We start from the raw sequence: 13,476 nt of genomic DNA, 5'->3' as shown, positions 1-13,476 counted from the left end.
CTCTGATCCACTTCATATTTATTTCTTAAAGGTCTTCTTGTTTATAACTTTGATAACAAAATACATGGGAGTAACAAGACTTAAGAAGTTAATGACCTATATAATTTGTGCTGTTCAGGTTATACATTTTCTAATTTTTGTAAGAATTCAGTTATCTTTGAAAGCTGTCTTTAAAACAGAGTGATAAATTACTATTACAAAACCACCACTGATGTTCAGCCCTCACAGACCAGTTATATTGGAGGCCAAAATGTCGTTAAGTCATCTCTGGGGGTTCTACTGTAAATCAGCCAGAGGTATTTGCTAACAAAAGAGTGTAAGAACCAAAGACCTACAAAGTGAATTATTAATTAGAATTTGTCACCTCAAGTTTAAAATCCATCCAACTCTTTGTAGCTGCTTTGATTTTACTATAAAAATCACATTTTTATATATACATACTGAATAGACCAAATCTATACAGAGGAAAACCTTATAAGATCCTTTCCCAAATTTTAGTGAGGGAGACTTTTATACTCTACCACTCTTAAATGCATTTAAGGTCTTCTTAGCACCCAGGAAAGAGAGGGTATTAGATTTGCCAGGATCCCTAAAACCCCTTCAGAGTCTCCATGACAACACTGAGTTTAAAGATTCAGAAGTCTAATGATAAAGGATCTGTGGCAGGAGTGTTGTTGAACATAAATCATAATGGGAGCTTTTCAAATTCAGGTACTCATATAACAGGTGGTCTGAAGTGGTATGCCCAAGACACAGGAGGGCAGATACAACCATAGCAGACAAGATAAACATGGCACATCATACTGGAATATGAATTTACATTATTTTTCACTAAAATAAATATAGAATCTAAAGCAAAATTCACTTGAATAAAACAACACACATAAGTCTTCAAAGAAATTGACTGAATTTTTATGATAAAATATGAGTCTTCAAAGAAATGTCTGAAGGGTTATTACTCTTTCTAAAGGTACTTTAGTAAAAAAAAGTTTGAAAAGTACTATAAATAATGATATACAGCATCAAGAACTTCTGACTGGTGAGTCCAGGACAATAAAAGGAGGTAAATAGAAAACACTGAGAGCAAAAAGTAGCAAAACGTGGGCTTGTTTTAAAGTGATTTTGCTTAGTTTCTTTAGACTTGATATTCCAGAGATGAGTTATTATTCCAAAGATTTTTTTAAGTGGCTCTATCTCTTTCACTTTTGATGAAATCTACTGGAATATGCCCATCTTTTCCCATTCATGGATAAACAGGAACAGAATGGTAAGATCAGTTTTTTCTTTACCATTAGAATATATTTATTTTGCAAGTTATTTTTAATGCTTCAGCCACAATTTCCACGCATTTTTATATTACCACAACTTTTAAAAATACTTTTTAAACATCAGATACAGAATTTGTTCGAGGTTAAAAAGGAAAAACATATTCTTTCTGTTGAATAATATCACATTATATTTAACTTAAAGACTATTAACCTTTTGAATAGCAAGAATTGAAGCAGCTGGTGGTCATACTTATTTGTAGGTCCCAAAATAGCCTTGAGGTCTGAAGAGGAAAATATCTTTTATAAACTATAACAAAATTCTCACCTCAAAATAAAATACTATGAAATTTGCACAATTATATCTGCATTTACGTCTTTACAAAATCCAGAAACCTACTGGATTTTTAGAAATTACAATGAAAATAGGTTTATATTCAGAAAACAGAGCTTATACCAAGATGACATTGCTTAAAACCTGGAAAAGACTTGTTTTGATTTCGTAACTGAATATTAATTTTCAAGTTGAACTGACTTGTTTACAATAAAAAATTGAGTTACCATACATGACTCCATTTTAAAACTATATGTTCAGAGTTGAAAATATCCAAAATATAGAAGCTTTTCAGTCAAAACAATTTAAAATGATTTTGTTTTCTATGATGACAGTTCTCCTAACAAGAAGAAAAACAAATCATTTTCCTTACTGTCCAATGCAAAAGAACTGGAAATGGCTTACCACATAATATGTTCAAAGTATATTACATTTATTTTTATAAATAGAATAACCAAAGAAGATAATACAGAATAATTTACATTATTCTTCTGTCTTTATATTAACAACTATCTGGTATCTGTAAAAGCTATTTTGCTAAATACCTACAATTTCTTCTACACATTGATAAATTAAGTTCAGGTTGCTTATTAAGATAAACACATCGGGCCAGGCATGGTGGCTCAAGCCTGTAATCCCAGCACTTTGGGAGGCCAAGGCCAGTGGATCACTTAAGCCCAGGAGTTCAAGATCAGCCTGGGCAACCTGGCAAAACCTCGTCTCTCTAAAAACAAAAAACAAAAATGAGCCAGGCATGGTGGCACGCACCTGTGGTCCCAGTGACTCAGGAAGCTGAGGTAGGAGGATCGCTTAACCCGGGAGGCAGAGGTTGCAGTGAGCCGAGACTGTGACACTACACTCCAGCCTGGGCAACAGATTGAGACTCTGCCTCAAAAAAAAAAAAAAAAAAAAAGATAAACACATCAGTCTAGATAATTCAAAAATAGAAAGCCCTGACAAAATACAGTTAATTCTGAATTATATGCATAATAAGAAACAATTTAAAAGTTAACCTAACAGATTTTCAACTATGCCTATCTCTACCACCATAACCAACTCTTAGGTAACAAAACTGACTGTCTGCAGAAGTCTTTTTAATTTCCCCACTCAGACTGTGTTACAGAGAAACCAATGAGAAGTAAAATGATAAGACTCTCAAAACTAAATTACTCTCTGAAAAGAAAACTAGCTGTAAATTAACTCTAAATTATTCAGTATGCTGTGGCCTCATTCTTCATAGATGGCTCAGTTCCAGAACATTAGCAGTGAAGCCAACCAAGAACCAAGAGAGGTGGTCATCTCTGTTGTTGTAATTGATTTCATTCAAAGATCAAACAGGTTACCTGTTATTTGGTATTATCTGAACTGCTTTTGTCCCTTAGCAATGGATAATTGGAGAGTTACTTTTTGTTACTAAATTCCCAAAACCATGTAAAATAAACCCCTTCAATATTCACAGGTAATTTTTTTAATGAAAAATGCTCACAGGAAATAAACTGAAAATATAGCTTAACATATATATAGTGACATATAGAAATATTTATAGATATGTGTATATACATGAGTTAGTGTACACACATATATTTCCTTACTCTGTCCACTGGGAGGGCCTAGAAGCAATGACATTCCAACAGCAATGAGCAAACATAGTGCCCAGATATTGGTTTCTAACACTATTCTCCAATAGAAGGAATCAGTACTCCTTGGAGAAAAGGCTGATTCTAGGCCTGTGGTAGGTAATACACAAGGTGAGCCTAGAGCATTTTGTAATACCAGAAAGTTAAAAGTGCTCAAAAACAAACAAACAAAACAAGAACAAAAGTCTCACAAAGACAGGAGTATGTCAAAGGAATACAGGAACCAACTAAAAGAGCTCCCAGTGGCCAAAGCTGAAACAATTTGAGCAACGAAGTAATAAAGTACTACTGGATTTACCCTTAAGTATAAAATAAATATCCATGAGTCAGACTGATATAAATAAACGACTGAAAGGGGAGAATAGACAAAAAACTCTTATAGAAGATTTTTCAAAAATTTATGTAGACACTTCACCCTTAAAGAGGTAAAGCATAATTCCCCAATTCCCAATTGTGTGCTTCACAGAGAGATTTTCTTCTAAAAAGTACAATATACAAAAGGAGGGGGAAAACAGTAACTTTACAGTGGACAAAACTGATGAACATTATCTCAAGCCAAGTAGTCAAGGTTAATATCAATGGTACTGTCATATTAATAGTTTGTATTCTTGGCCAGGTACAGTGGCTCACGCCTGTAATCCCAACACTTTGGGAGGCTGAGGTGTGTGGATCACCTGAGGTCAGGAGTTCAAGACCAGCCTGGCCAACATGGTGAAACCTCTCTCTACTAAAAATACAAAAATTAGCCGGGCATGGTGGCATGTACCTGTAGACCCAGCTACTTGGGAGGCTGAGACAGGAAAATCGCTTGAACCCAGGAGGTGGAGGTTGCAGTGAGCCGAGATTGCGTTACTGCACTCCAGCCTGGGCAACAGAGTGAGACTCTACCTCAAAAAAAAAAAAAAAAAAAGTCTCTATTCTTGATATGATGTGATGGGAATGGCACTTTACTTCTGTGATCTTCCTCCTAGAAACATATCACCCAGTCTAATGAGAAAAATAGCAGACAAGTCCCAACTGAGGGACAGTCTACAAAACACCTGACCAGGCAGTAATCTTCAAAACTATCAACTTGTCATCAAAAACAAGGAAATCTGAGAAACTGTCAAAACGAGAGGATACGTGACCACTAAAGGTAATATGCTATCCTAGATGGGATCCTTGAACAGAAAAAAAAAAAAAAAAAAAAAAAAGACATTGGGGAAAAGTGAGGCAATCTGAATAAAATATGGACTTTAATAATTACGTGCCAATATTGGTTAATTGTGACAAATGTACTATGCTAATGTAGTATGTTTTTGTTTTTGTTTTTTTGAGATGGAGTCTCGCTCTGTCATCCAGGATGGAGTACCGTGGCATAATCTCTGCTCACTGCAACCTCCGCCTCCTGGGCTCAAGTAATCCTCCCACCTCAGCCTCCCAAGTAGCTGAGATCACAGATGGGCACCACCATGCCCGGCTAATTTTTTGTATTTTTGGTAGAGATGGGGTTTTACCATGTTGCCCAGGCTGGTCTTGAACTCCTGAGCTGAAGCAATCCACCTGCCTTGACCTCCCAAAGTGCTAGGATTACTGGCATGAGCCACTGTGCACAGCCTATCTTATAATAGGGGAAAGTGGGTATGGGAAGCTCTATTCTATCTTCACAGTAATTCTGTAAAACTAAAACCATCCAAAAATAAAAGGGTCTATTACAAAATAGTGTAAGAATACTGTGCTATATTACTATATTTTATATAGCTACTAATAACACATTTTTTGTTTTGAGACAGAGTCTTGCTGTCGCCCAGGCTGGAGTGCAGAGGCACGATCTCGGCTCACTGCAACCTCTGTCTCCCAGGTTCAAACGATCTTCCACCTCAACCTCCCAAGTAGCTGGAATTACAGGTGCAGGTCACCACGCCCAGCTAATCTGTATATGTATATTTTTTAGTAGAGACAGGGTTTCACCATGTTGGCCAGGCTGGTCTTGAACTCCCAACCTCAAGTGATCCACCCACCTCGGCCACCCAAAGTGCTGGGATTACAGGCGTGAGCCACTGTGCCCGGCCTAATAATTTATTTCCATACACTTGAAAGAAATAGTCAAACTGAAAATTTAATTACAGGTTGATTATCCCTTTTCCAAAATGTTTGAGACTAGAAATGTTTTGGATTTCAGATTTTTTTGGCATTTGGAATATTTCCATATGCATAATGAGGTATCTTCAGGAAGGGACCCAAGTGTAAACACAAAATTCATTTACATTTCATATACACCTTATACACATAGCTTGAAGGTAATTTTATATAATACTTTTAATAATTTTTTGCATGAAACAAAGTTTGTATACACTGTACCATCCAAAAGCAAAGGTGTCACTATCTCAGCCACTCATGTGGACAGTCTGTGGTTGTTTGACATCACCATCATTCCCGTCTCTGAATTTATATGCTACGTATCACCAATCATTTCTTACACATACACATGGCATTGTATTGCCCTTTGTGGGCATGCTTGCGTAGGTGTATCTGGCTGTGTGAGGAAAAGATATATGGCAGCTGAAGGGGGCTAGGCAGGTCTTTTTTCTCTTGGGGAAACTGTTGTACACCTGCATTCTGACTTTGATTCATCACATAAAGTTGGGTGTAGAATTATGTACTTGTAGCATCATGTTGGGCTCAAAAAAGTTTTTAATTTTGCAGCATTTTGGATTTCAAGTTTTTGGATTAGGAATGTTCAAACTGTACTACCATTTTAACACTATTTTTATAAAAATTCATATTCAAATTCTTGTATTACAAAACTCGATGAACTGAAATCCTTAATACCATTAACTTGGAAATTTAATGAGTCAAATTTAGGTGTCAGGTACTGAGCTAGGTTCTAGGGATTCAAAAATGAGCCAAAAAAGAAAACAAGATATGGACCTTACCTTCATGAAGTTTATAGGCCACTGAACAGAAAGAAAATCTTACAGTCACATGAATAAATGTAAATTGCAAACTGCGGGAAATGTATGATGCTATTACCTTAATGTGGGAAGTTAGCATATTCTCTAAGGATGCAAAACTTCAGCTGAGGTGTGAAGGATGACTAGGAACTAACAAGTGAAATGAAATGAAAGTAAAGAAAGAATGGTCCAGACAGAGAGAAAAGCATGTACAAAAGCCTTGCAAAAATGGCAGGGAGCAAGGTGCATATAAAGGACTAAAGAAGACCAGCATGGTTGAACTGGAGAGTTATGCAGAACGTGGTACAAGATGAGTCTGGAGAGCTAAACGCTGTTAAGCAGTTTTATTTTGATCCTAGAAGCAATGGAAAGCCATAAAAGCACTGGGGGAGGAAGAAGGAGAGTGATAATCCAATGTGTGTTTCAAAATAAATCACTGTGCCTTCAAGATGGGTAATGAATTAGAGAGGACAGATAAGAATGGAGGCTATTGTAAAACTTTCAGGCAAGATGAAGTGGCAGTAGTGGAAACAGGAAGAAATAGAAAAATTCAAGAGTCATGTAGAAAGTAAGATTTTAAAAACTTGTTCAATCATTGGATCTCTCAGGGAGAGGGAATTAAGGATCACTTCTAGTTTTCTGAATTTTACAATGAAAAGATAATTGTGTCATTCACTGAAAAAAGGAACAAAGAAAGAACCAACGTTGTGCAGTTTTGTAGGGAGGGAAGGGGAAATCAGTTTCATTTTAGACATACTGGATTTGAGATACCTTTAAGATATTCAAGAAAGGATGTCAACAAGACAGCAAGACATATAGATCTACAGCTCAAAGCAGACAGAAAACACTCATGCCCTTAATGAAGCTGACATCTTTATCTTAGAAAAGCAGCTAACAATAATCCCCAAATATCCAAGAAAAACATTAGACTTAGACTTTGACCATCTGGATTTAGTTAAAACAAAAAGCTGAGAGAGAACATGGCAATAACATTTCATCAGCTAAAACAAAAACTGCTAGGCACCACGGGTAGCAGACTTTTAAACTCGCGGTTCAACAACATAGGAATTATGTATCACATCATACCATGTCGCATTTTAAAGTTTTATCAGGGCTGGCCAATGTTGTTGGAAATGTTCTAAATTTGCACTGTCCAATAAAGTAGCCACCAGCCACATATGATACTGACACTGAAATGTGGCTGGTACAATGAGGAACTGAATCTTTTATTGTATTTAATTTTAACTAACTTAAATAGCTACATGTGGCTAGCGTCCCTGGCATTAGACAGTGCAGGTTTACAGCTTTCTCATATATTTCATCTGATTCCCCAATACCTACTTTTCAAATTAACTGGGAGAGAGGTGTGGTGGGTGGAGAGATTAGAGGAATAGAAAAAACATCCTTCCATTTTCTGCTTATTACTTGAATCTTTATTTCAAGAATTTATAATACTTAGGCTGGATGCAGTGGTTCATGCCTGTTATCCCAGCACTTTGGGAAGCCAAGGCGGGAAGATCGCTTGAGCCCAGGAGTTCAAGACCAGCCTGGGCAACATATAGCACTGAAACAAAACAGATAAGGTCCTGGCCATTTTAGAGATTACAGATCACGGGCTTAAATCCAGGGGCTCTTTCCACTGAGGGTATAAATTCCTGATCCATCCCTTTTTAGGTATGTGACCCTGGACAAAGCACTTTACCTAAATCTCAATTTCTTTATTTCTAATGTGGTGATGTTATCTGCTCTACCTATTTGGTATGGCTGGAGTAAAAATAAAATGAGGATGTATGTGAAAGTGCTTTGTAAATTATTACATGCTAAACAAACAGAAGGTATTAAACAGAGTAACATATTCCTTTTCTCTAGGGCAAAGACTTCCAAACAGTGTGCCAAGAATGGATTACAGATGTGCTGAAATTGTGACCCATTCCCCCACTCCACAGCTTCCAAGGAACCAGGGAGGGCCTGGCTCTAGTCTGCCATACAATTATAATCATTTTTTATGTGTGCCATGATGAGTATCTCAGGCTAGCAGAAACTGGAGTTGGCGAACTGACTCCCTCCTCTGGAAGATTTAGGGCTTACCACTAACTCTGCTGCTTTTATGATCCTGTTCCAAAGGCAGTATGTCACTGTTCCCCAGGGACCAATGAGGCTCAAGCTTCAACATCAAGGAGCTGCTAGTCCAATGCTATCACAGATATACAAAAATAAAATATAAATTCTTATCTTAGGTGAGAACATGGTAAAGACACTGCCATATTTTCACAAAAGATTTGAGCAATTGCCTGTTTTGCAACTACCTTCAGATCCCCAAATCTTTGTCTTTCAAGAGAGGATCTGATTTTTTCCAAATACCCAAAGTTATTCAGATTCTGGTGACTGAGGTCACGAAGTGACGAAGCCAGGCAAGAACTTCATTTTTGTATGTCTCAATCTGAACCGACAGTCATACTAGAAGAAGATTTCAAAGCAGATTGCCTACTCTGAAGAACAGCATTCACTTAAATAAGTATGTTCATTAAGGGAAAAAAGTGTATTTCATAAAGAGACTTTATATTCCTTTTTCAGGAACAACTAAAGGTTTGAGCAACACCTGCCTATGCCCATCCTAAGACAAAGGCTTAGAAGGAATGGAGGAGAATGGAATGAGAGATGGGAGAAGGAGGAGAATAGGAATAAAGGAAAAAGAAAAAGAAAATAAATACTTTTGTCTCATAAAGAATATCTGTTAATCTGCAAGAGCCATTCGGCAGCTTCCATGACTGCCAAAAGCTAGTAAAGATCAAGGAAAACAAAATTATTTTCAGGCCAATAGTCTTTTTCATACATCCAGAAGTAGTGCTACATATCTGACTTTTAGATTGTCATGGTCCTAAGTCATCAACTTCCATATTAAGTGGAACAACTCACTTTCCATTCTGTACAAATATTTTAGTTTTTCATCCATAACCATATTAAAGTTTCCTGTTTAATTTACTCCTTCTTCCATTCTGAATTTATTCTTTCCATCCCAAATGTATTATTCTAAAATTTATTTATACTTCCAGACTCTTACAATGCCCAGTTTATTACTTATAATCTTCATTTTCACATTTTCCCCTCCTCATATACACACACACCATCTGCTTATTATTTGAATCTTCATTTCAAGAATTTATAATACTTACAATTCTTTATTTCAAGTAGGTGTGTGTGTTCTAACACACACACACACACACACACCAGAGACTTATATCCATCCCCATAGGAAACCCCTACCAACTGCCTCCTCCAAATTCACTTCTTTTTGTCAAACTTCTCAGTATGATATTCAACCAGATGTTCATCCACTGAAGATTAAGAAAGGAAACAACCTTTTCTCAACACCTGATAGAAAATCAGGTGATATATCTCCAACTCATTTCAAAAAGGACATAATGGACGCATGGTAGAAGTTGTCTACAGTAGTAGTCTAGAGTCAGACAACGTAGGTGGAGCCATGCACTGGCTCCACCAGTGCAATTCTGAGCAGACTACTTTAGCTTCAGTTAATCATTCAGCTTTATTTTCTTTACCTATAGAAATGAGGACTTTAGCCACTTTATAAGGTTATCATTTGAGATAATAATGTAAAGCACTTAGCTTAACGCACATGGTAAGCAAATAAATGTAACTGTTACAGTGTTAGATATAAACTATCTTCCGAATTTGTCATTACCTTAAAAGGAAACTAATTTAGCATAAGCTAGTCTGTTGTTGATGTTGTTTTTGAGATGGAGTCTCACTCTGTTGGCCAGGCTGGAGTGAAGTGGTGGGATCTTGGCTTACTGCAGCCTCCGCCTCCTGGGTTCAAGCGATTCTCCTGCCTCAGCCCCTCCCAAGTAGCTGGGACTACAGGCATGCAACACACACCCGGCTAATTTTTTTATTTTTAGGAGAGATGGGGTTTCACCATGTTGGCCAGGCTGGTTTTGAACTCCTGACATTAAGTGATCCACCCGCCACAGCCTCCCAAAGTGTTGGGATTACAGGTGTGAGGCACCGTGCCCAGCCTAGCATACGCTATTCTCTATAAACTTATGTTGACTGCTCCCCCAAGTGAGGTTGCTAGACAGAGGAAAACTTATTTTGTGAGCAGAAGAAACTGGATACTCATGATAGACTATGATGAGCTGTATAGGTGTCTTCAAGTTAACATTCTAAAAAAAAAGTATCAGACCTTTAGAACTGCAACCCTCAATCAACAAATAATTCACAACCGAATCAGTAAGTTCAAATATGTACTCTAAAACTTACATTAAGCTTGGAAGGATACTAACATATTCACAAGAGAGAAACAATCATTAAAATATCTCATACAGAATGGAGGGAAAGGGGATGTCAAGACAAGCAACAACATTCCAAAGGACCACACCACTGAAACATCTGTTTGTTCTTCCTAGCAAAGCCAAATCAAATCCTAAGGTACATGCCTCAAACAAAAAAAATTAAGAAAATGAAAGCAAAATACAACTAGAATTTAAATTTTTTACTCTGAACTGTGCCTAGTTGGTTGGTGATATTTAATACATATCAAAGATAGGCGCATCAGTCTGTAAATCCACTGGATCTCCAGAGCATGGACCACAAACAGCTATCCCTAAAAAGAAACCTCAAAACCACAAATCAGGAAATAAAGTGGGCAGCCTCATTTCCTTCTGTAAGTCTAGGAAGGAATTTAGAAACACTAATGTTTTAAAGGAGAGATTTCAATATCAAACTAGAAGAATCCCTGCATTCTCCTTTCCTTGGTCCCAAAGCAAACAATTTACAGTTTGGGAAAACACACACACACACACACACACACACACACACACACCCCTACCTGTTTTCACTAACTTCAACAAGACACTGCCTAAGTAGTGGTTTTAATCTATCAAGAGGCTATATATCTCCTTTGCACAGTTTGGGAAAGCACACACACACACACACACACCTGTTTTCACTAACTTCAACAAGATACTGCCTAAGTGGAAAACACACACACACACATACACACACAAAACCTGTTTTCACTAACTTCAACAAGACACTGCCTAAGTGGTGGTTTTAATCTATCAAGAGGCTGTATATCTCCTTTGAGAATTTGATAAAAACAATGGACACTTTCCCCAGGAGGGAAAAAAATTCACTCAAACAAAACTGCATATAATTTCAGGGGTGGGAATGAGGAAGACCCCTGAAAGTTGTTGACCCTTAGGCCATGAACCCCAAGTCATCATCCAGGATTAAGGCAAATCATAATCCAAGGAAAACCAGTTTATCAATTTGGAAAGAAACTAAAGTAACTGAGGCAGGGATTTAATCCACAAAATACATTAGAAATCTTTTCTCTTTTCTCAGATAAAAGTGTGTTAGACTTGGTAGTCGGGAGAAGACGTGGGTCATGCTAAGCAAGGAAAACAAAACAAAAAACACCACAGGACAAACGAAAGAAAAGCAGAATTAAGACAGCAGTAAAATATAGTAATCTGTAGCCGCTCTGAGAGAACAGCAATGAAATGGCCAATTCGGCCGGGCGCGGTGGCTCACGCCTGTAATCCCAACACTTTGGGAGGCCGAGGAGGGAGGATCATTTGAGGTCAGGAGTTTGAGACCAGCCTGGCCAACACGGTGAAACCCCGTCTCTACTAAAAATACAAAAATTAGCTAGGCGGTAGTGGCGCCTACCTGTAAACCCAGCTACTCAGAAGGCTGAGACAGGAGAAAAGCTTGAGCCTGGGAGGTGGACGTTGCGGTGAGCCGAGATCGTGCCAATGCACTCCAGCCTGGGCGACAGAGTGAGACTCTGTATCAAAAAAAAAAAAAAAAGAAAAAAGAAAAGGCCAATTCCTGAAGCCTTAACAGACGGCTGACTTAAGGTAACCATTTCTGGTGCACATTTCTATGCCAATTAAGTTCATTAAATGGCAAACATGAACACACCCTTACAGGTGAAAGTATGAAAGCAAAAGTTTATGCGAAGTTCTGGATCTCTTCCGGCTTTTCCTTATCAAATAATAATGTAGTTAGATGAATTTTATACTTTAGGAGAAAACAGGGTAGGGGCGGGGGACAGAAATCCAAAGAGTGGCCAAAGGATCTGCAGGAAGTATAAAGTGTAAACTTTTTGAAATCAAAGGGCTCAAGAGGAAGGTAAGAACAAAACAAAGGAAGTAATAACAAAATAAAGTAAAAGGGAAAAACGTCTAGCATTTAAAAACTGTTTTTAAAAAATTATTTCCTTTTCCTAGACACGTAAACAGTAGTAACTTGGCAAACAGGAACGGAGCAGAAGACAATTGAACAACTCCCTTTCCAAAACTCCAGCATTCCTTGAACGTCCTCAGACGCAGTCGGGCTTGGGACATTTCACAGGCAAGACTCCTCCCTGCACCACTGCCAGATGAACCTCTCAGAGGGACTGTCACTATCTCCCTTCCTCCCACTGCGGGAGAGAGGAAGCTGGGGATGCAGGGAGAGGAGGGGAGAAATGAGGGTTGGACAGCAAGCCTGAAGGTGGCCCACTCCGACACTTTGTCAAGAAAGGTCCGGATTCTGGATCCTGCAACCCCTTTTCCCACCCAATGTATGCAAAGCCAAGAAAGTGCCTCCCTGCAAGGGCCGGTCCTACACCTTCACTCGACTGTTTCGGGGGCACACTCAGAGGGACAGAAGGAATGAAGGACAGAAGAAACCAAAGGCATAACACTTGGGCAGATACGGCACAGACTAAGGAGAGGCGTGCCCTGTGAAAGTTCGGAACGGTGAACCGTAGGCAACGTGCCCGCCCCACCAGCCACCTCAAACCATCTTTCCCCCGCCTCTTCCCAGGCGAGCCAGCTCCGCCCTCACCTTTCTTAGAGTAACTCGGTAGCTTCTAAGTCGAGGCTTATCCTTTCCACCGCTCTCTGGAATCGCCTCAACCCTGGCAAAAAGTGAGCGGAAACGCGACCCGGACCTTTTCCTTCTTCCCCTTCCCCCACGCACCTCGGCTGCTCGGGGGCGGGGAGCAACTGCAGCTGTCACAAATTCACACTGACCAACCGCCGAGGACAGTCGGACCGGCGACCTCTCAACCCAGCCTCCAGAACCAGAACCAAAAGCAGCGAAGCCGGAAGTGAGGAGACCGGAAGTAGCGTTGTCCCTGGCCCTGGACGGCCTCTCTCTCCCTCAATCCGGCCTTGCCCGGCCACGTCTCGGTGGTGTCAGCGCACCTCCCACGAGGATCCCTCCGCCCTTCTCAGGGAGGCGGGCTACGCCCCTCCCTCTGCTGCCCTAGCAACCACATCCGGGACTCCGGC

At 39.1% G+C, this 13,476-nt stretch overlaps 1 protein-coding gene across 10 annotated transcripts in view; it reads right to left on the bottom strand.

The window, feature by feature from the left end:
- The window catches only part of ARFIP1 (ADP ribosylation factor interacting protein 1), a 132,914-nt gene extending 119,449 nt beyond the window's left edge, over window positions 1-13,465 (bottom strand). Inside the window, exons 1-2 of one of the 10 annotated variants that reach the window (XM_057302185.2) lie at window positions 13,163-13,382; window positions 2,368-2,484 (exon numbers count right to left, since the gene is read on the bottom strand). The gene's annotated coding sequence lies outside the window, so the exon portion shown is untranslated. Of the gene's footprint in view, window positions 1-2,367; window positions 2,485-11,863; window positions 12,272-13,027 lie in introns of those variants that run through there. The other 9 variants (XM_055111923.2, XM_055111922.2, XM_055111924.2 and 6 more) reach the window with 9 other exon arrangements.
- Between the last annotated feature and the right edge of the window lie 11 nt (window positions 13,466-13,476).

This window comes from Pan paniscus, chromosome 3 (genome assembly GCF_029289425.2).
Source record: "Pan paniscus chromosome 3, NHGRI_mPanPan1-v2.0_pri, whole genome shotgun sequence".
NCBI classification, from domain to species: Eukaryota; Metazoa; Chordata; class Mammalia; order Primates; family Hominidae; genus Pan; species Pan paniscus.
This window is presented reverse-complemented; position numbering and strand designations above follow the sequence as displayed.